We start from the raw sequence: 20,776 nt of genomic DNA, 5'->3' as shown, positions 1-20,776 counted from the left end.
AAAATGGTCAAATATTAGTATTTCTTCTAACACAAAATAAAAATATATATTATTTATTAAGGAATGTCGTTGAAAGAGCATGATATTGTAAATATGTGTTTCAGCAATATAATAAAAGAGAGAGAACATGAAGAAGTTAATAAGTTTGTGAGTTATGAGGGAAACGCTTCATCACTGCACAGTGAACTACCACCATTATTAATTTTGAAAAAAGGATATATATATCATTTTTTTAAATCGTAAAAATATTTTTTTTCATACAGCAGAAGGACAACGTTCCATACATACAAATTTTCATTATTGTACAAGATAAAGTATTGGAGGAAAAAAAAATGTCGAATATTTCCAAAAATTTCACTTCTGTATACTGTACCTAACCCCTTAATGTGTCTGCTTCAGAGAGTGTTCTTGGTTGTTACTGTCCATATTCTTTTGGCACGAGGACGCAGCATTTAACAGATTTAGATGCTCCAGCAGTCCCACCAAACCCTGTAAAATCGAAACTTTGCACACTAAATTTGTAGAATATCTTAAATTTTTTAATTAAATGAACATACACACGTAACTCCTATACATGATTATTGACACTAAGTACTGACGCATACGTTATATGGAAGATTTTCACATAATATTGTACACTTGAACTCTAACACACATATTTTACAAGTACTGGTCTGAAGAATGTATCTTTTTAAGGCTCTGTTCATTCCCATATAGCTTCACACTAAGTTCTTCACATGAGGATTGAAAATTTTTCACTTGTAACAAAGCTGTTTCAATTTTCATTCTTGACTTTTCATCAATCCAGATTGAGTTCATTGTGGAGAAAACTCTTTCATCTGATGAATTACTGACTGAAAGACACATAATTAATGACACTAGTTTGAGAAGATTTTCAAATGGGATAGAATTTTTTTTTTAATATTGAAAAACATCATAGCAATTTTAACCTGTTGGTTTGTTACAAAATTTCTCAGTTTTTTAACTACTCAAAAATGGATGCTTTGGCAGTTCTAACGCTTCCGCTTAACACGAAGGAAGACAAAGATGGTACGTTCTTCTGAAAGAGTGCAGAATTTCTCATACTGTGCTCGCTGGTTGTTCAGTCTCATACTGAGAACCGTTCAGAAATGTGCATGAATTGCAGCAGTTTCATCGCGATACTTAAATTTTAACGTGTAAAATATCAGTGAAACAAAATCTAAACTACTGGGGACAAAATTAATATCCGGGGGCAACTCAAAATCGAGGACTGTCCCCGGAAGGCGGGGACATCTGGTCAGTCTAGGTATGTCCGATAATTGAAATATTCTGAAATTGCAATATAAACGAACTAAACCTGAAAAACCATAATTTAGGTCAACACTTTCACTACATACATGCAAAACTACTGCCTTCTCTGTCCTTATCTCGTACTGCAATTTTCTTCCGCTTGACACATTTGAGGCTATTAAAGTCTTGAAAGATGATTTAGAAATCGCTGAAACGTTATTAAATGAATAACACAATATTTCACAATATATTTACGTTAAATATCAAGGTAAAATATAACCGTTTAATTTCCACCTATTTCCCAAGTATTTTGGAAATGTTATTAATGAAATATATTGAGAATGGTTTAGCGTGATAAATGTATTGTTAAAATTTCTTTCTCATGAATAAGAATAGCATACCGAAATTTATTTCAGAATTATCAAATCATAGGAAGGAGAAGCGTAGGCCTTCTTCGACGTTCAGAGAGACCAGTTATACTTTCAAGACCCAAAAGGGAACAAGTCACAAAGAACTAATCCAGACAAATTCATGATAATAGGAGTTTCTACTTCGAGATTGTAGCTACGTCTGACTCTGCTGAAGCGACGTTATGTTACTAATTGATATTATGAGTGCAGTAATGAATTTGCTACTCTTATGTAAATACGTCCAAATGATTTGAGATTTAAGGTGTGTACATTGTACTTAATTCGAATCCGGAACATTGTTGCTAAATTAAAAAAAAAATATGGTCGTATTTGTATTTGATATAAACTTAATAATCAGGAAATTATCATTAATCCTATTATACTTCATATGTTTTTGTAGCAGACATTATTTCTGTGGTCTCAGGGTAAAAGTTCTTAAGTCAATTTTTGACCAAATTGAGTTAAGTACAGAAACTTTTAGTAAAATGACTCAAGTCAAAGGACGCCTCCTTAAGGGGAAAAATCAGCCGGAAAAAACAGCTTATGTCAAATTCCACTTCATCATAATCGGGTAAAACTACTTAACTGACAAGAATTTTTTTATACTTCACAATATTGGGTAAATGTTCTTAAGTCAAATTACGAACTTTTACCCAGTTACAGATAAAATGTATTTGCGGGTGTCAACACTGCAGAGTTTGACATAAGCATTGTTGACCATTTTCCGTGAAGTTACTTTTGTGTTTAGCAGCCCACAGTAACAAATAAAGTTAATAATATTCGTGGTATCGTTTTTGTAATAAACATACAAGACGCATTATCTATAAAATGAGTTTTATGTCAAGAGGAAGAGCAATGGTTCTTCAGTGTTTATCTAATAATTCTGGTGGTAAGTATTACAATAATCCGATGCTGTATAATTTGAGGTTATACTAATCTTACAAACTTACCCTAAAGCGGAAAAAATATAATAATATATATAATTTTTCTCGGTTTCTAATTTTTGCACATTACTAAAAATGTCATTTCTCATACTAATTTTGTACTACATGCATAATTTTTGTGAGAGTTTTTGACTGTATGAAACAAAACTTACTAACAGGTTTTTCTTTAAGTGACACAGAATTAAAATTTTAATTTATTTTTTTTTCTAACAGTTGCTAATTTTTTACTGCTTTTGAGATTGACAACACAAAATAACTTTTTTTACTATTTATAGTGAAAATAATGAAAATTCTGCTGAGTGAGTTTTGTTTGGAAGAGTTTAAAAGTTATAAAAATATATTTTCTTGCAAAAATCTTAAATTTTGTAGCAGAAATAGCGATTTTTTTAGAAATAATTTAATTTTACAAAAATGTTAACAACTCACACTACTTTAAACCAAATTTGATAAAACTTAGTATACACACTATTTATGTTTATCATAATAAATATGCAAAATTTGAGACTTCTAGTTGGATTAGTTTAGAAAACTCAAATTTCCCCTCGGAGTACTCTTAAGAGTGGAAGAGAATGAAATAATAATGTTATCGTATAAAGATCAATAAAATATAACAGAATGGAATTCAGGAATCATATAAGCCTCGTAAATTGGTAAGTTTCTAAAGAGACAATGCGTAAGACAATAAACGAAAATCATATTAATTCATATAATTATTATTTATAGCCAGGTTCAAATTCCATAGTTACTCTCCTTGATGGTATGTATTCGTAACAGAAGCATCTTTTTAAGTAGCACCCTGGATGGCGAGAATTTTTTGCTGTGCAGTAATTCACACAGTCTTCACGACTGGAACATTTCACACCTATAACAGAAATCATCATCAAATGCTGTACTTTTGGTCTGTTCACCTCCTAGATTGAGCTACTACGTCTAACATTTCTTCGAACTTTAGATTATATAGTTATGTACCGATGTGGAGAAACCGGTATGGTGTAATATCTAACGTATAGTAGTAACATATACTTACAAATGTTTAATTACGAAGTACTTATACGAGGTTGATCCCAGAAGTAATGCTCACTGCTCATGCGCTCCTAATCCATGAGTATGCCTGGTTGTCATTTATTGCGTTAACAGTGAGAGTTATTCCGAACGATTCTGTGCAAGTTCAATTAAATTGCTTAAAATCTTTTTGTGTAAAAACGATACAAATGGACGACGAAAATCAGTCAGATGACGTCACTGTTTGAGATCAAAGATCATTAATTGAAATAGAAACTTTACGTGAACGTACGGCACCGGAAATATATGAATTGCTTAGAGAGAGGTGTGTACTGACTCTATAATACATTGTGGCACCCTTTCCTGATGGTCTCGACGTTTCCGTGAAGATCATATTCCTAAAGTAGATAACCAACGTACTGGAAGACTGCAATCATCACCGGATTTCATACAGAGGTAATTGTTGCCAATTCTTAAGTAGAAGACAGACGGATGACTTGTGCAAACATAGCTCTTACTGTGCCCAAAAATTTGACAGAATCAACTACAGCTATTTGAATCTGATGTGGTGTTTCTCTACGATAATGCAAGACCACAATTCGCCGAGCCAGTTAATGCGGTATGACTGATTACAAGCGGAAAGCAATTCCTCAGCCAGCCTACAGCCCGGACATGAATCCATCTGACTGTCATTTTCCGAAAATGAAAAACCCACTTGGAGTCAACATTTTGCTACGTTAAAAGAAAAGGATACAGCTGTGACCCAATGCATCCGAGACCTACACTTGAAAAGAGAATTAAGCGTCATCCAAAAGCTACCATAACGTTGGGAACAGTCATAACTTATAACACCTCAAGCGGACTATTCTGAACGATGTTTAAGAAAGTGGATTGAAAAAATAAAATGCGTGCCAATGAAAGAATTTTGTGTTTTAATTCTGGGATCACGCATGTAGAAGTATTATGATACTGGAAAAAATATATTTCGATATTTTTACCGAAATACACTATGGAAAATGTGAGTTATGTAAGTCATTTTTTCACAACCAATATCTGCGAGTACATTATGCACACAAATTAACATTGTCATAAAGACGATCAATACTTCCTGATTATACTCACTTACTCATGGTTTTTAAAGAACCCGGAGGTTTATTGCTGCTCTCACATAAACCTACCATCGGTTCCTATTCTGTGCAAGATTAATTCAGTCTCTATCATCATATCCCACCTCCCTGTAATCCATTTTAATATTATCCTCCCATTTACTTCTGGGTCTCCCCAAAGGTATTATTCCCTCCGGTCTCCCAGCTAGGCTAATACTCTATATGCAATTATGGATTCACCCATAAGTGCCCTGCCCTTCTCGAACGTCTGTATTTAATGTTTCTAATTATGTCAACTGAAGAATAAAATGCATGCAGTTCTGCTTTATGTAACTTTCACCATTCACCTCTTACTTCATTCCTCTTAGCCCCAAATATTTTCCTAGCACCTTATTCTCAAACACCATTAACCTCTGTTCCTCTTTCAAAGTGAGAGTCCAAGTTTCACAACCGTACAGAAGAACCGGTAATATAACTGTTTCATAAATTCTAACCTTCAGTTTATTTGAGAGTAGAATGTATGAGAAACCTTTCTTAAACGAATAATAATAGGCATTTTCCACATTTATTCTGTATTTAATTTGCTCCCGAGTGTCATTTATATTTGTTACTGTTGCTCGAAGAGATTTGAATTCTTTCACCAATTTAAGGAATAAATTTCCAATTTTTATATTTCCATTTCGTACAATATTCTGGTCACGAGACATAATCACATACTTTGTCTTTTCGGAATTTACGCCCAAACGTAGCTCTTTATTTCCTTCAAGCAAATTTCGCTTGTTTTCCCAATAGTTAATGGATTTTGTCCTAACATAGTCACGTCATCCGCATAAACAAGGAGCTGATGTAACCCGTTCAATTCCAAAACCTCTCTGTTATGCTGGACTTTCTAATGGTATATTCTACAGCGAAGTTAAAAAGAAAAGGTGATAGTGGATCTCCTTGCTTTAGCCCGCAGTGAATTGGAAAAGCATCCGACAGAATCTATCCCATACGTTTGTTTTTTCGTCGTTACAGCAAAGGGACTCCACTATTGACAGTTGATTTTACTACATTCAGAGTTACCAGCCAAGATAAGTATGTCGAAATATTACAAATAACTTCTCTGGGGTTCTAATTGAAGCTACTCCTGCCATTTACTGACATCTATGACTAACGTCTTGCTGAGAATCCTTCAGCATGTCTTAGTCTAACGTACGTAGGTACAATAATTATATTAATATTTAAAAAATATATGTTGTTTTCAAAATGTACTATTGTGCAAAAAATACTGTACAATACACGTTTGTAAAGTGCAGTACAAAAACTAGGAAGTTGAAAAACTCGCTTTGCTCGTTTTTCAAACTTTTCCTCGATTTTTTTAAAAAGCACTTCCCAACCTTGTAGCATAGTATGCTATAGTGTAATATTATTAATATGGTTACTTTGATTTCTTTCTGCTTGACACAACCACATTCTTAAATTAATCTTTTCTATCGGTCATCGTCACCTCGCTTCACGTCAGAGACACATGTACAGTGACACATACGTGCAAAACTACATGTTATTTTTAATTGGTTATTTTACGACGCTTTTCTAACTGCTATGGTTATCTAGTGTCTGAGTGAGATGAAGGTGATAATGCCGCGAAATGAGTCCGGGGTCCAGCGTCGAAAGTTACTCAGCATTTACTCTTATTAGGTTGAGTGGAAACTCCGCAAAAATTCTCAACCAGCAAACTTGACTCCATCAGGATTTAAACCGAGGCACGCTCGTTCTACGGTCAGGCATACTAACCGTTCTCTCACAGCGGTGGATTTACATATTATTACGCAAGCTTTACATATAACAGAAAGTAGTGACGTTAATTATTTCTAATTATCGTAATATATGCAACTGAAGAATTGACAAATTGTGATCAAGTGATTATCAGCACGAATATCATTCTGTGTTCGGTATTTGACTCACCTTCAACAAGGCTGCGGTCAGCGGCAAATATCTGAAATTACAAATGGAGACAGGAAGGAATTACACTAATGTGATTTAATTATAACTCTTACAGAATAAAAGTTATGTTGCGGTTAATTTTTTGTTACCTCATAAATATTAATATTTAAAAGACTATATGTACTGTACATCGGTATCAAATATAACTAGACCATCATTAACGAATGATATAGAAATCGTGCATAATCGTTATGACTAGACAGTGGATGCGGGATGAGTTAAGGAAAAGTGAAGTTGTTTCGTATCGGAGTATATGGCACGTGCCGCGTCGTTGGTTTTTGTGTACCTGGCGAGTACAGGAGCGTACATAACGAAGGAACCCCGGTCCACATTCCAACACAATGTGTGCAGTTGTGTTATCCTGTTCAAGTATTTAGTACGAGTTGAATAGTGTAGTGCTGATCCATTCATAATGTCGAAGTCAAAACGTTAAAGTCGCTTAGAGATACGAAATGCAATTAAGAAGTATGAGAGTGACATTTTATATATTAACGAAGACAATATCGTGTGTAATGTACGTTTGTAATATTGAAATAAAAACCAGAACAATTCAGCCTATAGAGAAACATTGCAACAGTACATCGCACAGTAAATGGTTGAAATGAAATCTGAGGAACCATCATTATCATGTCCACACCTGTGGAGTAACGGTCAGCGCGTCTGGCCGAGAAACCAGGTGGCCCGGGTTCGAATCCCGGTCGGGGCAAGTTAGCTAGTTGAGGTTTTTTCCGGGGTTTTCCCTCAACCCATTACGAGCAAATGCTGGGTAACTTTCGGTGCTGGACCCCGGATTCATTTCATCGGCATTATCACCTTCATTTCATTCAGACGCTAAATAACCTAGATGTTGATACAGAGTCGTAAAATAACCCAATAAAATAAAATCATCATCATCATCATCATCTTCATCATTTAGTTGTGCGGGTCTAAACGACATTTGCAACATGATGCCCAGTGCAAATATTCCTCTAAAGAAATTGAGTGATCCCCATTTTAGAGTTTTTCTTCAGAAATTCTCTCGATACAAAAACTGTTTAAGCGATAGGCGAAGACGATTCAGCTTCGACAACTTACGAGAATATATCGTCGTTCACTTCAACGCTGGTAATTGCACCAATGATGACGAGGACTGAACTTGCAAGGTATGTGCTACACTACTACAGTACGTTATTTTTCTTTTCCTTCTGACTGTACGGAGATACAGTAGCATGTTGACGTCGTCTGTTTACGTTTAAACCCTGTTGAGCCAATGGTCTGAATGAAAAAAAAAAAATGTAACATATAGTAAATGTGCACCTACATTCAACGATAAGTCATCCCGCATCCACTGTCTAGTTATGACAATAAATATACATATACGGGTAGATAAATGTATACCTATGTATTACCTACATACAAGATGAACCGTAAGTTATTGATTCTGGTGAATGATTCCTTCAGTAAAGAGCAATAAAAAATAAAATACCACTTTGCTATGTTTTGAATGCTTTTCCAGAAGATGCTTAAAATACATGAGTTATGAGATCGTGCAACGATTCAACGAATCGCGAGTACACATTAATCTGTGTTGCTCTGAACAATCCCTTCGCCTGATATGTTGAAGTTAATTGCTATGTACAGTAGTGGCAAAAAACCGGACCGACGGAATAATCAAATTCCCCGAAATGAGCCACTGCGCATGCCACGCCCGCATACACAAGATAGCGAGTAATCTATTGAAATTGTGTAGTTTCGACTGCTGATGTACCCCATTTCGAAAGCCATTAGGAAATAAGCTTGCAAAATTCATATTCTGGGAATAATAATTTAATTAAGTAGTAAAATATAACTGCAATCGAAAAATATTAGGAATAAATTCGAATAAGGAACAAAAAAAAACTTTTTTCCCAGGCATAATTTGAATCACGAAAGTCTTAGTTACCAGTCTATAGTGCTGTCACTGTAAACAAGGCTCTGAAATCAGATACAAGGGTCGGTCCATTTTTTTTGTGCCATTACTGCACATTGTTTTTAAATTCGTAATAAAAATTCAGATAACATACCGCTTAATTTTTGTTTTTAAACTGTGTTAGAGAACTTAGAATGAACAATGCTCTTTTCACGTTAAACAGTATCTTGAAAAAATTATAATAAACTCACCAACATAAAATTAATTCAATATTAGAGAACACGGGCAATAAGACATGCTTATTTGAAACTAAATTTAAAACATTAAAATATATTTCTACATTCTCATTTCGATTGAATGTTCTAGACATCGTAAACAATAACTGTGCCTATTTCAAGTTATAAAAAAAACTTGAAAACTTTAAAACTCAAAATGAAGAAATGAAAATAAGACATGCTTATTTTACGTTAAAGTAACGAATAAAATTAGAAGTATCATTTTTATACTTTCGATTTAATTTAACTGAACATTCGGTGAACACAGCCAATAAGAGAAACTTAATTTATATTAAAAGATCTAATTAATGATTAAAATATCTCAGCTTCTTCTTAAAGCAATTAGAAATAGTTCCATCCTACTTTGATTTCTAAAGTATAAACTGATAAACTTACGTACAAGAAATGAAATTTCTCGAGTTATCTTTGAAAGTAGTTGAATTACGTTAACATTTCTCGTTGTCTCTTGCATACAAGAACTGCACCTCCCCAAGCACTAACGTTTACAACGTCATCATATAGTACCATGTTTTAAAATTCCTATACTGAACGAATAACTTACATTTGTTCGGATCTAATTTCTGCTCATTTAAAGGACAAAACTAAAATTATTTCAGTCATTTATTATCATAATACACTGCTTTCTTAAATGACTGAGGATATTGGGAATTATTTTAAAAACTTTCCCCAAGTAAGGTATGAAATGTTTCATACGAAGAATTTTATCAATAACTGGTATCTAAACTGTTCTTCAATCCATCGTCCTTACAACATAAACAATATCTTTTCACAGCACTGAATTAAAAGTTTTTAATTCATTGCTATGATTTGAAAACTTTCCATGACAACGAACACATTAGCAACTATAAAATCCATACATTCATTCACTTATAAATTCTTCACAAACAACACATTACAAAGAAAAGGCGTACAATTTAAAATTAAATTTAGATACTACATATGGATAAAATATTGTAAAACACATGAGAGTAAACAGATTTTATGCCGTTGTGGAAATTGTTACCCTCGGCTTCGCCTCTGGCGCTAAACTTTCTACTCGCTAATACAATCTAATTTTACTCTCACTATAAACTACTATTTTTCTCGACAAGGAAGCAAAAACAACTAAAGTTGTATTAACCGTTTTTGTCTGAAACAGGGTTGAAAAATTGGGGTAGAGAGAGGTAGAAACATGGGGAAAGAGTTCGTTCCCCCATCAACAAGGCCGGAGCCTTCAATACGTTTGTGTTACATTTGGCAAACACACTGTTCTCTCTTCTCTCTTCTCTCCTCCGACTACCGTACAATGCTGTGAGGGTTGAAGGGAAGGCATAAGTTACGTGTTCCGACTTATGACGCGTGCTTCAATTGGAGCACAGTTTTGCATCCCTAGTGTAAAATATCTCAAAGGATGACACCCCTGAAATTAATGGCATTACTTACGGTTCATCACGTGTACCTATATATATATATATATATATATATATATATATATAGGGTAAACATTGGTAATTTCGTGGCAGTGGTTATTTCGTGATACTTTTTCTTTGCTCTTTTGTGAACTAACCAATGGTGTTACGAGATCCAAATTTCCGCCAAGGAATTGCATATGTTGTCCAGTTTCCAGAAACATCCAGCAAAGCTTTGTGTGACTATTGTAGTTACTTCAGTGAGCTTTTATGTTTGGAGAGAGCAAGTTTACGTCGACGTCTCAGGCATACAAATTTTGTGGATGTTTGTAATTACATTACAGGCTTATTACTAAAGGTAAGCATATGATATTTGGTACAAAGATTTATTGTATCTTCATGAAATTTTAGTAAATGTTTTTGGAATTTTAGATTCATCTGTAGTCGCCATACAGGCTTAGCTTTACTGATAGAAATCTTAGCTGTTTGAGCGAAATTTTGTTGCGCATTAAGTTTTACAATTTTTAAAATAGTATAAAATGTATTACAATAGGAATTTTAGAAATCTCAAGACAAGATGTGATAACAAAAAAGAAAACGGAGACGCAATGGGTTCAGTGTAGCTTCTGTTTGATTTATTATCATGCTAAGTGTCATTGATAAGTACTAGATGACATACTTGCAAGAATTGTGACAGAAGATGGAACATGGCTCCACAATTTTGGACCGGAAACAGAGGCAGACAATGGAGTGGCATCATGCAAAGTCACCAAAGAAATAGAAATTCAAAAGTACACCTTCGGCAGGAAACGTTATGGCTACTGTGTTTTTCGATTCAGAAGGACTCTTGCTTGTGGACACGCGGAACCACCATTAATTCTGACGGGTATGTTGCAACTCTCAAGAAACTACAAGTTCGACTGAGTCGTGTTCGACGATATCGGGAGAAGCAGGATGTTCTGCTATTGCACGACAACGCACAGCCATATGTCAGTCACAAGACCACAGACCAGATCAGAAAATTCGGATAGACAACACTGAAACATCCGCCTTACAGTCCTGAACTGGCACCGTGCAATTACAATCTCTTTGGTAAACTGAAGGATCCCTTCGCGGAACGAGGTTAGAAGATGACTCCCTTGTGCATGCTGCTAAAGAGTGGCTCAGACTTTTACCGTGCTGGTCTACAGTCCCTCGTTCCTAGGTTACGTAAGGCAGTTGAAAGGGACGGGGATTATGTGGAAAAGTGACATTTTCTTCCTTAAGGATGCATCTACATTCCGTGAAAATAGCAAAGCTGTAGGATAAAAATATAATTTTTAAGCAAATGTTATGCATTAATTTTGGAGTTACCCTAGTAATATAGGCTATAGTAAAGTCCGTAATAAAAGTGTTCACCCTTTCAGGGCAAAGAAGATCTCTTTTCAATTTCAATTTTTACTTTGATATCATTCTTATTAAGTGTTGATATGTATTTCTATGTTTTCTTGCTATGAATATTAGACGGAATTACTATGTTGGAAGTCTTGTAACAATAAATGAGAATTTCATTTGACTCTAATGAATTTTTCCACAATTCTTCTACCTCTCACGAAATTATCAATGCAATATCACGAAATTACCAAGGTTATCACGAAACAACCAACCTTTCAGCTTAAGTTGTAAGAGTAGTTTTTGGCACACATTCAAGAACGTATCCAATCTTTTATGTCTCCAGATTTGTACAGCAAGTTATCGTCTTTGAGATGAAAAAATCGGAATAAGGATATATTTACACATTTGAATTTTAAATTAGTTTTCATAAAATTATCACGAAATTACCAATGTTTACCATATATATATATATATATATATATATATATATATATATATATATATATATATATATATATATATATATACTACTTATTCATGATATTTTAGTGGCTCGAGATCGACTTTATTAAGATAACTAAACAGGTAGAACTTGCACGCATTTAAACTAACATTTCGAATGACGTTATTTTTATCTACTTTGTTGTAAAAAACTGTGTTTGCTCACGGTTTATTATATATATGCTTTCACAATTAATTTAACCTTAAATGTAGTGGAAAGATGATAGTTTTATACATACCGCCATTACAATTAAGATGGCAAAGTTGAAGACGAAGGAACGATTCGTGGCCATTGTTGTCTAAGATATATTCAGACGCAACTGGAAATGAAATTATTTGAAGTATAGCATAGAAAAACTTTGGATGACGTTATTAGAAACCTCAAGGACCGTGGAATGAGTCCTGACGATGCAAATGAAGGCTTCATCATTTGTAGGAGCACAGAAATATATTACTTCTTTGTCTGCAGAAAAATGTACATTTCCTGGGAAATAATAGTGAATGTTCTTTACAGTTCTCTCGTTTAGAGACAGGGCTGATTGCTTTGCAGTATATTTAGACTGAGTATTTAGATCTTTAATTCCCCTATGAAGAATCCTGGTTTAATCTAAATTAACATTCAGTACACATATGTCTGATAATCAGTAATAGTCTATAGAGGATAAAGTGTTTTTGGCTTTAGAAATTTACGCTCCGATACATACTAAATATTTTATAATATCTTACTAGTTCCTTGTATCGTATAAATAATATATCTAATATTTCCGCAATTTTGAATTACATTCCAGATTGAGTTCTTGCTATAATGAACTCTTTTCAATGATACGTTAAATATAATAGTGTCGACTTTGTTTGTGTGTATGAGTGACTTCCGTTATTATTCAAACACAGCTACATAGTATGTTTATTTTGAAACTTATTTCTATGAACATTTTAATAAATGATATTAACATTTATTTTTGTAACGAGTGAGCAGATTGTATAGTTAAAAATTTGGCCACAACATTACAGATAAATTATCACAAGTAATTGAAGAGAATGAACCCAAAACCCACTTAGTCCATTTGGCCATTTTTTTTATTATTTGTACATGTACAGGATGGAAGTGAAATAATCCTGCATTTTGAAAGAGACGATAAGGGACACTGAAATTAATATAAAATCTTTATTACGTTTGAGATGTACATGTACAGGGACGGGGTGCAGCTATTCAGAACGAGTGCGTGTGTGTGTTTTTTCTTAAGTGAGCCTAAATTCCTCTATTGCCAAATTACATTTTCCCCCCTATTTTATAATTAACTGTGCACTTACTTACAAAACGCCATAAAATGTGTTTTATTTATTTTAATGTAATCTGTAGTCCTATTCAGTCAGCACATTTATAACTCTTCACAGCTACAATACAGAACCTGTTAGCACCATTGTTTCATATTATTTTTTGTGGCATAGGATTTAACGCATTTCTCTATAAAATTTTAATATTTATAACTCGTTCATTCTCTAGATAAGTTGGTTTAATATTCCAGTTCTGATAAATACAAACAAAGAATTGTATTATTTTAATGTAAAAGAGGGTAATAATAATAGACCTAATAAATAAGACTAAAGAAAGCTATGAAACGTAAACCGACTTCATACCTCAGAACTAATTATTTCGAAGAATATTGTCGCGTTCATGACTAGTCAGTTCCTCAATGTCTTTATATACTACAGTAAGAAAGATTGGCAATGGTATTGAGAAATTATTTGTTAAGTTCAGAATTTTGTAAGTGTAGATTAAACTAAATCGTTAAACAACATTCATGACTACAAGTCACTCTAATTACAAACTGAGTTAAGTAATACATTCTTCTTACCTTATTAATATTTATGTTATAAGTCGGTTTTATCTCTAAGTTTTGCCATGATGTAAGTGCGTCATAATCTTGGAGTACACAAAGTTCCTGAGAATTAAGCCACATTTTCTCATTAGTAATAATATAGTTAATGATTGATTGGCTTCTTCTTTCTGTGCAAGTGTATGAATATTTTTATGTGGGTGAAACGAATTAGTTATTCTTAGGTTGTTATATATGCAAAACTGTCTTAGACATCGTCCATTTTTGTTTATTATACTTTCTCTAGCTATGTGAACCAGTGATACTTGTTATTTCTGACTTGCCAATTCTGGCATTCAAATCTACTAGAATTATGACATAGTCATTTCTCCCTGTATTGTTCACTGCTTCTTTTAGTTGTTTGTACAAAGTTTCGGTTTCATTTAATTTTCCATCTGATAGAATTCATTTCTGCAATCATTGATAATGAATTTTTGGAATGCATTAGCTTAATATAAACAGGCCTTTGTCTTTTAATCTTGCTTTTGACATTATCGTCTTCATTTTGTTCTTGCCAAGAAGTCATTTGAATAAATATGTTTATGATTTCTCCATTTATAATTTTTATTTGGTTATTAACAGCGGTTTTTCAACCACGGAGTTATTTAGCATCGATAGAATTGATTATAGAGAGATGGTATTTGGTGAGATGAGGTTGATGATTTATCGTAGACAACCTAACATTCACCTTACGGTTGGGGAAAACCTCGGAGTTACCCAATCAGGTAACAAGCGCAAGCGGAAATTAAATCCATGTCCGAGCACAACACCGTATTAACACGGAAACGCGCTACCGCCTGAGGTACGTCGGTGGACATTTCTAAATGCTTGGCAACATTTTATAATTAATTAATTCATTCATTCATTCATAGTTTTCTGGCCAAGGGCATGTCTTTTACCACTAACTCAGGATTCCCCAATCTTTCCTATTTTCTCCCTTCCTCTTTCTATCCGCTTATGATTAATATATCTTAATGGATTCACGGACGTAATTACCCGAGGCTATTCATCTAAATTACCATTTCCTTGAATCTAATTTCCCGAATTAACTTCCCCAGGAAACTCTTTTATTCCAGACGACAAATTCCAGAAAACTAATAATCCCGAAAGATTTATACACTAATAATTATGAAGAAATAAAAATTCTAAAAAAGTTTGTCTACGAGAATTTGAAAACGGTAATGCCACCCCTCACTTATATTGCTCGTGCGGTGATTATTTTCTATTCGCATTGTGCTGGCTCCAGAAAGTCGTAGGGAAACGTGGAAGTTTGGAAAATTCTCTGCCTCTTGCCTGATGATCTGTAACAGAATTGAGGTCGAAGATATCTAAAATGGTTAACATATTGTCTTGTGCTATGTCTCGAATCTCCTAAAAAAGCGTTGCCAACATTCTCGCAATGAACAAATGCTCTTAACTTCTCTGTCCTCTTTATCATTGTATACCTCCTGCAGGCCTTCTGACTGTACAAGTCTGTGGACGTTTCGGCCTAAGTGAAAAAAGAAGAGGATATTCGGCTATTACAAAACGTTTCTGTGTCATTGGTAATGATAGCTACTTCAAAGTCACCACATAACTATTTCCGAATATGAGATTGCGATCCCCATTCTTCTCGTAGAGTTTAAATTTAATATAAGAAAATTTGCATACATAGCTTTACTTTGGTTGGGAAAAATGCGTGCACGAGTGGTAAGGTCACTAAATCGTCCTCCATCTTTGGATTCCTTTCTTCGCGATATCTCACTTTGAGAACAAAATGGAACAAACCATGGAGATATCAAGTGTGACTTTTCATTAGCAATTCTGAATTTTGACACATCGCAAACACTTCCACACAAGATTTTCGCTCGACATTTTTGCTGGAGTAATCATAGAAGAAAAATATTCTCCTTGAGAAATTCTAGAGTAACATTCGGAAACTTCTTCCACATCGGATGATAACTGAGGATTGCCTGGTTGGTCTCACCTTTTCAGTCTACTCAACGTCGCGTCATCCTGAAACTCTCACGTTCCGATAACAGTACGAAGAAGGCTGACGAATCCATAGTAAGTTAAATATTTAACACGTTTTCTGGAATGAGGTAATAACTTTAGATACATTTCTTCCTAGTTTTCACTATTTGACCCTCCGTAGATTAGCAATACAATGAATTGTTAGTTCGTTGTGCTTTCGGAGCTTTGTATCCTTTGTGATTTTTAATTCAGGTAAATTTTTCGGGGTTTAAACTTAGGGTGATTGGATTCGTGGGATTGTCCTTTCTGGTATGTACACATTCGGGATATTTGATTCGGGTGGTTCGGGAGAATGGGTGAGAACGATCTTAATGTCGTCTGTCATCTAATATATGCTTCAGTTCCGAACTCTTTTCCCGTTTACCATTCATTCTAGTGTATTCTTCAGCAGGCAGTTTCTTCTCATCCAGCGACCAAAGCAATTCTTCTTCCTCTTACGGATCAAAATAATATATAACATTCTGTCTTCTTCTTTGTAGAGAAAAACATTGAATATTTTTGATGATATACCTATATGAATCTTATATATTATGTATTTATTTACACTGCAAGTGGACAAGCACCCGGTGCCCGGTGGCAGTGTTACAAACACTATAAAGAATACACAATAAATTACAGAGACAATACAATTATACAATACACAATACAATTATATACAAAATAATTACAATTAATAATGATACATAAAATAACCTAATTAATAAGTGAACCTAATTTTACATTACAACCTATATAATATGTATAGGCTCTACTGAAATTTCACATTGGTACAGATAATAATCTTTCACTTTACTCTCATTTCACTCAGTGCACTGGCACTATGACACATTTCACTTACACTTCAAAACACATTTCACTGACACTATATAACACATTTCACTGACACTATGGACCACATTTCATTGACACTATAAATTGTCACTGATCGAAACTATTCATTGCAAATGTAATGGTAACGGTAATGTCATAAATATATTCTAATTATTGCGACGTGTAGTATTTATTAGTATAATTAAAAATTTTGTGAAGCAAATTCAGAAATAGATCATGTTAGTAAAACTACTGAAAATTAGTGTACGTTTGGGGTATCATACTACAGACAACACTGCTTTATTTCCAAAAATTAGATTGTACTTCATTCTGCGCATATAATAAAAAGGGAGAGAGACTATTATTAGTTTAGCGAGCATTTTTCAGTCTCAAAAGTCGGTAGGAAATAAATTGTGAAAAATGAAAAGTAAGTATGGAGGAGACACGAGGGAAAAGGCGAATATGTAGAAAATTGTATAAAACAAAGCTTTCTGGGTTGTTAAGAAATTTTCACTTTCTGTTTGGAGTATGCGTGCCAAGTGCCTTCTATCGTATTGATTAGTCTATTTTAGGATGTCACGTTTTGTGATAACATTCACGATCATTGTATATGTGAAATTTTGTTCCTTTTATGTGTAAAAATATGTAAGTAATATTATGTAAGCTTCGCGTGTAGATAGATAGCAATCTTACATTTTATAATGAGTATGAGGATAATAATTGAGGCGCTGACATGGGAAAGGTAGTAACTGCCAGAAACAAAACTTTTCAGGGGAAGCAAAAAACAAATTTATGAACACTTTCTCACTTACATTATTACAGGAACTGCTTTAAGTGAAAGGCATACACTCATGTTTGTGTCACATATGAAATTTGAAAAGTCTGGCACAGATTTATCTGTGAAATCCTATTTTATGAAGATAAAACATTGAAATCACTCCTTAGCCAAACTGAGAATTAACGTTATTTATACATTATGCCCAAATTTTTCGGTAAAATGCATGATACTTTTCATCGAGGAAATCTAACATAGATAACAAGTCTCTCTTTTTGGCATCAGGGACGACTGGTCTTCTTTCAAGGCGTTGCAAGCACTGCAAGTTAGTGATTGACGTTAATGACTGTCCTTTCTTAAACATCCTGTGCTCTGTTCACATTTCAAGGTCATTAAATGACTGTCTTGTTTTTATTAGAGGAAAATCAGCTCTTGAGAGTCTGGTCCAGTTGAGGGTGCTGATTTTGATAGGAGTTGTATTAAAAAACTTGCCACATTCTGCACAAAAGTCGAAGAAATCCTCATCCTTCATTATTAATACATTATTAGGTCTTACCTCTTCTGGAACCATGGTCTTGCATCTTTTTGTTTTCTTTTCTCTATGATGCCAAATTCCCTATCACATGGCATGTAGGAATGTTCTGAAACCAGGAATTTCAAGTCCACTGAATCAAAATGTTTCTTGGCAATAATGTAAATCAGGACCATTAGAATCATCCGATTCTTATTCTTCCCTGCACAGTTATCAGCCCATATTTGTCTAGAGACACTCTGATGTTGTAAAAGGAGTTACTACTACCTTCTCCGCGCCAACAGCTGTGCACATACAACTTACAAATTCTAGTGACTACGTTTCCAACTTCGTTTCATTACATACGGACATACTACCTTCTCTGTGCCTTTGGCATGGCCATTTACTACCTTCTCAATGAAAAACCTAAAAATTCGAATTTTTGGCAGTTACGACCTTTCCCATGTCAATGCCTCAAATGCCAATTAAATAATCGATCTCACATTTAGTGCAATTTTTTTAACTCTCTCACTATCTCTTTATGATATTTATGCAAACAATAATAGTAATAATAATAATAATAATAATAATAATAATAAATAAAAGGAATGAAGTTACAGGAGAATGGAGGACGTTACACAACGCAGAACTGCATGCATTGTATTCTTCGCCTGACATAATTAGGAACATTACATCCAAACGTTTGAGATGGGCAGGGCATGTAGAACGTATGAGCGAAACCATAAATGCATATGTAGTGTTAGTAGGGAGGGCGGAGGGAAAAAGTCATTTGGGGGGGGCCGAGACGTAGAAGGGAGTATTATATTATTATGCATTTGAGGGAGGTTTAATATGATGATAGAGACTGGATTAAATCTTATTCAGGACAGGGATCGATGGCAAGCTTAAGCGAAGGGCGGGAGTGATCCTCCGGTTTTCTTGAGTAAATATTACCTGTCATTGGATTTTCAGTAAGGAAATGCGTAAAAACATCTATATAATCAGTTAAAGGAAAATCAAGTTCAAGTCAAAGCGATCCTCTGAGAACGAGTTGCGTTGGCTAACACACAAATCACGCTTGTGGATGATTACTAAATTACACGGTACAGAAATAAGGCGAGACCTGTCGTGTAAGATGTGCAAGTGAGGAAAGAATGAGCTATCAGAAAGGGAGATTGCTTCGTGATAGTATAGCCCAGTGATGTCAAAGCAAGCGCATTTTCTGACCTTGACGTCGTGCGCGGGCATTAAGCGCTAGGTATGCTAGGAGGAATAAGCAGCCTGTTGGATTAAGAAATCAGTGGCGCACAAACTTCAAACGGAAGGTGAAATTTTATGTCGTTATTTTTATATGGCTTCTTTCTGTTTGTTATTTTCTATATTGTCTGTAAAATAAAAGTACTAACACTTATTTCTTAGCCTAATATTGCAGTTGTGTTTTAAACGTTAATAACATAATAAAGAGTAAGGAAGGAATAGTCACACAAATTCCATAATAACTACAACTATACTGTACTAAGTGAATTAAACACATCATTCATAAAGAAAGTGTTATCCCAAAGAAAGACACTGAATACGACATGATAAGTTGAAATTGATATTGATGGTATCTTTAGCCTTATAAAAGTAATCAAAAAAATATTATAGTACAAAGCAAAATTGTCTAGGTATATGTTTTAACTGTAACTAATATTACATAATAAAACTCATAGCATTATCCTTTTAGGTGATACTGGTGCGCAACTTTCTGTTATCAGAATATTAAATTATCCGAAATCTGCTTAAGCTATAGAGCTGAAGTTTTACCAACACATAGGCAAATGTCTTTTGTTTGTGATGTAACAGTATTTGCTTTGTTAATTCATTTCCTTACAAACATTTTCCATGCGAATATTTTCAAACATTTTAATACACTATCTTCAGTAATACGTATTTACGATATATTAGATTTACGAAAACATTGTTTTAGTACCTTTAAGGCTACTAAACAAACATATCTGAAAATTTCACTTTTGTATAAAAAAGTTGAGAAAATATTCCTTATGAATAAAAAAGCAAACATGTGAAAAATGAACATTAAAATTAAAACTTACATTTTTATAACGCACTTATACTTCTCAGACAAATCTAAAAATTAATATGGATACAGTTTTAGTAAGTTCTCCTCCTTTTATCCATTGAATCAGTTCTGGTCATCCCTTTATATAGCTCGACCAAGCGGCATATACTACCTCTTTCTTCTGTCTTTTTCCTTTCAGCTGTAAAGCGCTAAGGCTCTCCTTGGCTCTGAAGCGCGCTCTTGCTCCTATGGGCATCAGTTGACATCACTGGTATAGCCTATAGGAATCTACCGACACTAAAGTTCATCTCAGACAGAACCCTATCTTTACCCTTTCATACCCATTGGTGACATAGCCAACGTACATGTTAAGATCACAGAAGATATCCTGTCTCCTGTACTCTAACTACTGAATAGAATAGGAAAAGTTAAAGATACGCCGAGGTGAGAATTTTTTCATTTTTAGTCAATAAATCACATTTTTTATTTTTAGCATTAAAACTTTTTTGTGGTCTAAGGAAACTCTGGGCCAAATTTTCATGAACTTATGTCCCTCCTATTGCA

General features: G+C 34.1%; 1 long non-coding RNA gene across 1 annotated transcript; it reads right to left on the bottom strand.

Moving 5' to 3' along the window:
- Positions 1-3,055: 3,055 nt before the first annotated feature.
- LOC138711584 (uncharacterized) lies at positions 3,056-12,489 on the bottom strand. Its single transcript, XR_011335400.1, has 3 exons — positions 12,407-12,489; positions 6,682-6,712; positions 3,056-3,488 (listed from the first exon to the last, which is right to left on the bottom strand). It is a non-coding gene; the product is annotated as an uncharacterized lncRNA (long non-coding RNA).
- Positions 12,490-20,776: the final 8,287 nt, after the last annotated feature.

Source organism: Periplaneta americana, chromosome 13, assembly GCF_040183065.1.
Source record: "Periplaneta americana isolate PAMFEO1 chromosome 13, P.americana_PAMFEO1_priV1, whole genome shotgun sequence".
Classification (NCBI taxonomy): Eukaryota; Metazoa; Arthropoda; class Insecta; order Blattodea; family Blattidae; genus Periplaneta; species Periplaneta americana.
The sequence above is the reverse complement of the archived record's forward strand: the minus strand, read 5'-3'. Positions and strand labels throughout refer to the sequence as shown.